Source organism: Carlito syrichta, unplaced genomic scaffold, assembly GCF_000164805.1.
Source record: "Carlito syrichta isolate Samal-C Ts95f unplaced genomic scaffold, Tarsius_syrichta-2.0.1 Scaffold307240, whole genome shotgun sequence".
NCBI classification, from domain to species: domain Eukaryota; kingdom Metazoa; phylum Chordata; class Mammalia; order Primates; family Tarsiidae; genus Carlito; species Carlito syrichta.
The window spans coordinates 262,216-268,215 of NW_007251336.1; the positions used below are offsets into that span (position 1 = coordinate 262,216).

Below are 6,000 nucleotides of genomic sequence, written 5' to 3' on the forward strand. Positions count from 1 at the left end.
TGAGGTTTATTCCTTCTCAGGGGACAATTTAATTTTGAGTTGCTAGTGGAAATGACTAGGTTGGCCTATCACTGGGTTTTAATATTAAGTTCTAGATCCTGCTTAATTTCTGGCGATGGATGACGGTGGTTGTCATCTTTTTTGAAATGATTGAGTGTAGCCTCTGTGGGGGACTTGTATCAAGTGAGGGAGGAGATTGCTTGTTGAATGATACAATCCTTTGAGTCATCACAGGCTCACAATTTCTACCCTCTAATAGGACCTGTTGTTTTTCCCAATTCCAAGCAGCCCTTTTCTAGATCTATGATTTTTTTTTTTAATCAACCATTTATTGATAAATTTTTCCACTGTCAGTTCCAGGGCTTTGATAGGTAGACAGGTAGGACAGTCTTAGGCCTGGCTATTGAGTCCACTCTGAGGTTACTCAAGACAGAGGAGCAGCACCAGTATAAAAGAAAGAGCTTTGACTGGGAGTTAGAGCTGTAGTTATAGCCCCAGCCTGGCCTCTAACTAGATATGTGCCCTTAAATCAGGCATTTTCCTCTTAGATGTCACCTTCCCCACCTACAAAATAGGATTAAACTCGGTCATTTCTACAGTTTCCTGCAAATCTAACATTCTGTGATTTTAAGAGCTTTTGGTTAGACTATCTGGGTGAATTAGTTAAATATCATATGTGTAAATAAAGTATCAACTATAAGTAAAATTAGAAAGAGTGGGAGGGATCAGCTTGGTTAAGAAATGGAGCAATACAGAGGTGTTGTTTGTCAGTGACCTAGAGATGATAACAAAGCAGCCTTCTCTTCCCTTACCCACCACTTTTATCTTATTGCATATAACTATGAGCTTCTACATCTATGAGACATGTATGTGGATTTTTTTGTTTGTTGTCTGTGGGAGTTTTAGCTCACTCATATCTAGAGAGTCCAACAACCCTCTGAGACTGGTATGTCTCAGCTCTGCCCTTTTCATCCAGGTTCCAGGATCCACCTGTGGTATACTGACCAGCAATATCCTTCTTAATACTCCTAAAATAGACTGGAATCTGCACCCTTCCCCGAACCATCTGACTGACAGCAAGAGGACAGGGTTAGAAGTTACTGAACATGATAAAGTGTGCTCTGCTGGAAAACTACCCACAGATTTCTTGGTATCAGTCAAATGATGGTTTTAAAAACAGCTTCACCACCCACCCCCACATCCTCAAATCTGATGTCCTAACCAGGGAATTACAGCTCAGTGTCTTCCCTATCATTGTAACATCAAAACCTTTTAGGTCTGTTAACTTTTAGAAATACACATTTATTAGGTTAGGCAGAGTGGCTCACGCCTATAATCTTATTTCTGAGACCAAGACAGGAGGATTGCTTGAACCCAGGAGTTTGAGACCAGTGTAGGTAACATCGTGAGACCTTGTTTCTACAAAAAATTTAAAAAATTACCTGGGTGGGGTGCTGCATGCCTGTAGTCCCAGCTACTTGAGAGGTTGAGGTGGAAGGGTCGCCTGAACCCAGGAGGTTAAGGCTGCAGTGAGCCGTGATCATGCCACTGCACTCCAGCCTGGGCAAGAGTGAGACCCTGACCAAAAAAAAAAAAAAAAAAGGGGGAAATATACATTCATTCACTTGGGGCTTATTTCAAGTCCAAATGCACAGAAATCTTATTCCTTATTTGAAGCAGTGAACACAGATCCTTAAGACATTCATTCATTTATTCAGCAAATATTTATCTGCTCTGTGCCAGGTACTACTTAGTTTTACAAAGCGATTTGTTTTTCTTACTGGTTGTCACTTATTAATTCCTTTTCTTCACTTCCATTTTCCAGTCCCTCCACTGTTCTTGACTCTTCTCAGTATCCTTGAGAGCTGAGTACTGAACTACTCTGGTTAGTACTGGGCTGAGGGACTCCATGTTACATTGAGGCAATAACAGAGTGTGTGGCATGTGTGTAATATAAGCTCTTTTCTGTATCTTCAGTTTTCTTAAGTTAGTGTACTCCTGAAAGGAATCAGTTTCTGTTCCTGTGTCAACCAAGCATTTGCAACAAAATACAACACAATAAGCCCTTTCTATTCTTGGTTCCAAAGCTGGGTGACATAGAACATCAATTCAGCACATATCCAGTCATCCAGCAGACTAGTGGTCCAGACCCTGAGCTCAGACACTCAAAAAAACTAGAAAACAAGACTGAGTGCCGTGGCTCACACCTGTAATCCCAGCACTTTGGGAGGCCAAGGCAGGAGGATCACTTGAGACCAAGAGTTCAAGACCAGCCTAGGCAATATATTGAGACCTGGTATCTACAAAAAATTAAAATGTTAGTCAGGCATGGTGGCATGTGCTTGTAGTCTCAGATACTTTGGAAGCTGAGGCAAGAGTATTGCTTGAGCCTAGAGGTTCAAGGCTGCATGGTGAGCTGTGATTGTGTCACTGCATTCCAGCCTGGGCAACAGAGTGAGACCCCAATTCAAACAAAACAAAACAAACTAGAAAACAAGTAATATTGACTTAGCCCTGGTGCCAGTCAGTTGCCTCTCTACTTTCACCCTTTTATACTTTGCTCTGTATCCATCCATTCTGATATAAATAAATAATTGAATACATTAATAAATGGAGAAGACGAGGCAAATCTTCCTTACAGAAGAATTCCAAATAATGGATATACATACTCCCCACTCTAGGAGGTAAAACGTAACCTCCTCTCTCTCCCTCTCCCAATTTTGCGTGTGAGCTGGACTTACTGACTCACTTCCAAAAAATAATATATGGAGAAGGAAAAATAGTAACTTCACAGTACAGCAGCCTAGCAGATACTTTAACCAAGTGATGTAAATAATACTTAGCCCTTGATATGACATAATGAGATGGACATATCATCCTGTGGTAGTCTGTCAACAAACCCATAACCCTAGTGCAATCATGAGAAAATGTAAGACAAACCCAATTTTAAGTACATTCTGTAAAATACCTGACAGGTACTCTGTAGAAAACTGTCAAAGTCATGAAAAACAAAGACAAATAACTAATCTGTATTGGATCCTGGAACAAACAAAGGCCATTAATGGAAATAGCTGGTGAAAAATGAGTAAAATCTAGAGTTTATTAGTAGTAACATATCAGGCCCAGCGTGAAAGGCTCATACCTATTATTCCAAAATAAAATATTTATTTAAAAAAATTTCAACCGGGCTCGGTGGCTCAGCCTGTAATCCCGCGCCTTGGGAGGCTGAGGCGAGTGGATTGCCTGAGCCCGCGGGTTCGAGACCCGCCTGGCCAACTTGGCGAGACCTCATCTCTACAATAAATCAAAATCAGCCGGGCGTGGTAGCGCATGCCTGTAATTTCGGCTACTCGGAAGGCTGAGGCGGAAGGACCGCGGGAGCCCAGCAGGTCGAGGCTGCGGTGGCCGGGAGCGGCCACTGCACTCCAGTCTGGGCGACAGAGTGAGACTCCAACTCAAAAAAAAAAAAAAAGAAAAAGAAAAGGGCAAATGTGTTGAAAGAATCCCTCCCCGCTCCCGTCAAAAAAAAATTCACTAAAGCCGAACACAGCCTTTCACAACAATGTCAGCTGGCGCACTGATCCTGATGGGTTCCTAGAACACTTACCTAGCAGGGGAAGCCTAGACTACGAGGGGCCCGCCCTGAAAAAGATAATTCCAGGTTTTTTGGGGGTCCTCCTCATATATGATTGAGTTCATTGTAGAAAAAGGTAACAGAAAACGGGGATGTAGAAAGAAAAGAGCTGGGCTACAAGCCAGATGAGGCTTTCCATACCGGGCATCCTATCCCTGGGCCTCAGCAGCCCTGCCACCGATCCACTCGATTTTTTCACAGCAAGAAGTTGATCTTGCATAATGAACATTTGTATACCTAACCCTGAATTGTACCCTACATCTTTAAAATAAAAAAATTACAAGAAAAAAAAAAGAAGTTGATCTTGTGAGCCATTTTCATGTTGTGGATTCACCGGCAGTTTTCATAGCTTTTCCATTGTCGTTGGCAGCATGGCTTCTCATAGAGCCACTAACGCTTAATGTCCTCAGCGAGGCCATCTATGGTGAGGATTCTGTCAAGAATCCTATAGCACCTTCCACATTCCCTTCCTGTACCTTCACAACCCTGGCAATGAACTTCAGGTGTTTTGCCATGACCTTGGATTCAGTCTCCACTCTGCAAGACGCTTGCCAGTCTGAAGCTCGTTTTATGAGGCTGGCATAATCCTACTATCAAGACCTGAAAAATACACCACATAAAGCAAAAATGTGTTGTACAACATCTTTAAAGAGCTTGAATATAAATATCCTAAACAAAATATTAACAAATCAAATCCAGCAAAATTTTTCAAAAGATACCACATCTTATGCCGGGCTCGGTGGCTCAGCCTGTAATCCTGCGCCTTTGGGAGGCTGAGGTGAGTGGATTGCCTGAGTCCACGGGTTCGAGACCCACCTGGGCAGGCGAGACCTCATCTCTACAATAAATAAAAAAATCAGCTGGGCGTGGTAGCGCGTACCTGTAATTCCGGCTACTCGGAAGGCTGAGGCGGAAGGATCGCCGGAGCCCAGCAGGTCGAGGCTGCGGTGGCCGGGAGCGGCCACTGCACTCGAGTCTGGGCGACAGAGGGAGACTCCAACTCAAAAAAAAAAAAAAAGATAGCACATCTTGATGAGTAATGCCAGGTGTATTTCAGTAATACAAGATTAGTATAACATTCTAAAATCAATCAACACAAATTTTACATGAGCTGACTGAAGAATAATCATGTAATCATCTCAGTATACAAAAAGGCATTTGACACAATTTAATACTTGTTAATGTCATAAAACTCAGAATCAATAGTAGAAAGAAATTATTTAATGTAATAAGTGGTATCCATCTACAAAAAGCCTGTAGGTATTATCATTCTTATTTTTTTTTTCTTTTGAGTTGGAATCTCACTCTGTCGCCCAGACTGGAGTGCAGTGGCCGCTCCCGGTCACTACAGCCTCAACCTGCTGGGCTCCGGCGATCCTTCCGCCTCAGCCTTCCAAGTAGCTGGAATTACAGGCACGCACTACCACACCCAGCTAGTTTTTTTGATTTATTGTAGAGATGAGGTCTCACCAAGTTGCCCAGGCGGGTCTTGAACCCGTGGGCTCAGGCAATCCACTCACCCCAGCCTCTCAAGATGCGGAATTACGGGCTGAGCCACTGAGCCCGGCGGTATTATCATTCTTAATGCTGAAATATTGAACACTTTCCCCTGACATCAGAAATATGACAACAATAGGTACTATCACCATCAATACTCAACAGTATACTGGTGGTTCTAGCCATTACTACAAAGCAAGGGGGGGAAGGCATAAGAATTGGAAGTTAAAAAAAACCTGTTATTATTCACAAGTGACACTATGTTATATATATGGAAAATCTGGCAAGACCGCATCTCTATAGAAAATTAAAAAATTAGCCAGGCATGGTGGTGCATGCCTGTGGTCCTAGCTACTTGGAGGCTGAGGCAAGAGGATTGCTCAAGCCCAAAGGTTCGAGAACAGCCTGGCAACATGGTGAGCTCTCTTCTCTACAATAAATTTAAAAATTAGCCGGGTCTGGTGGTGTGTGCCTGTAGTTCCACTACTTGGAAGGCTGAGGTGAAAGTATCTCCTGAACCCAGCAGGCCGAGGCTGCAGTAGCCCAGTAGCCACGAGCATGCCACTGCACTCCAGTCTGGGCAACAGAGTGAGACTTTGACTCAAAAAAAAAAAAAAGTGCTCAAATCAGAAAAATGCAAATTGAAACCATGATAATTTACAACACACATCTAAGAATGGCTCATCTTAAAAATACTAAGCCGGGCTCGGTGGCTCAGCCTGTAATCCCGCGCCTTTGGGAGGCTGAGGTGAGTGGATTGCCTGAGACCGCGGGTTCGAGACCCGCCTGGGCGGCGAGACCTCATCTCTACAATAAATCAAAAAATCAGCCGGGTGTGGTAGCGCGCTCCTGTAATTCCGGCTACTCGG

The 6,000-nt window shown here is 43.3% G+C and overlaps 1 pseudogene; it reads right to left on the bottom strand.

Annotated features, from left to right (window-relative positions):
* Window positions 1–3,796: 3,796 nt before the first annotated feature.
* On the bottom strand, window positions 3,797–4,149 carry LOC110596212 (annotated as a pseudogene).
* Between the last annotated feature and the right edge of the window lie 1,851 nt (window positions 4,150–6,000).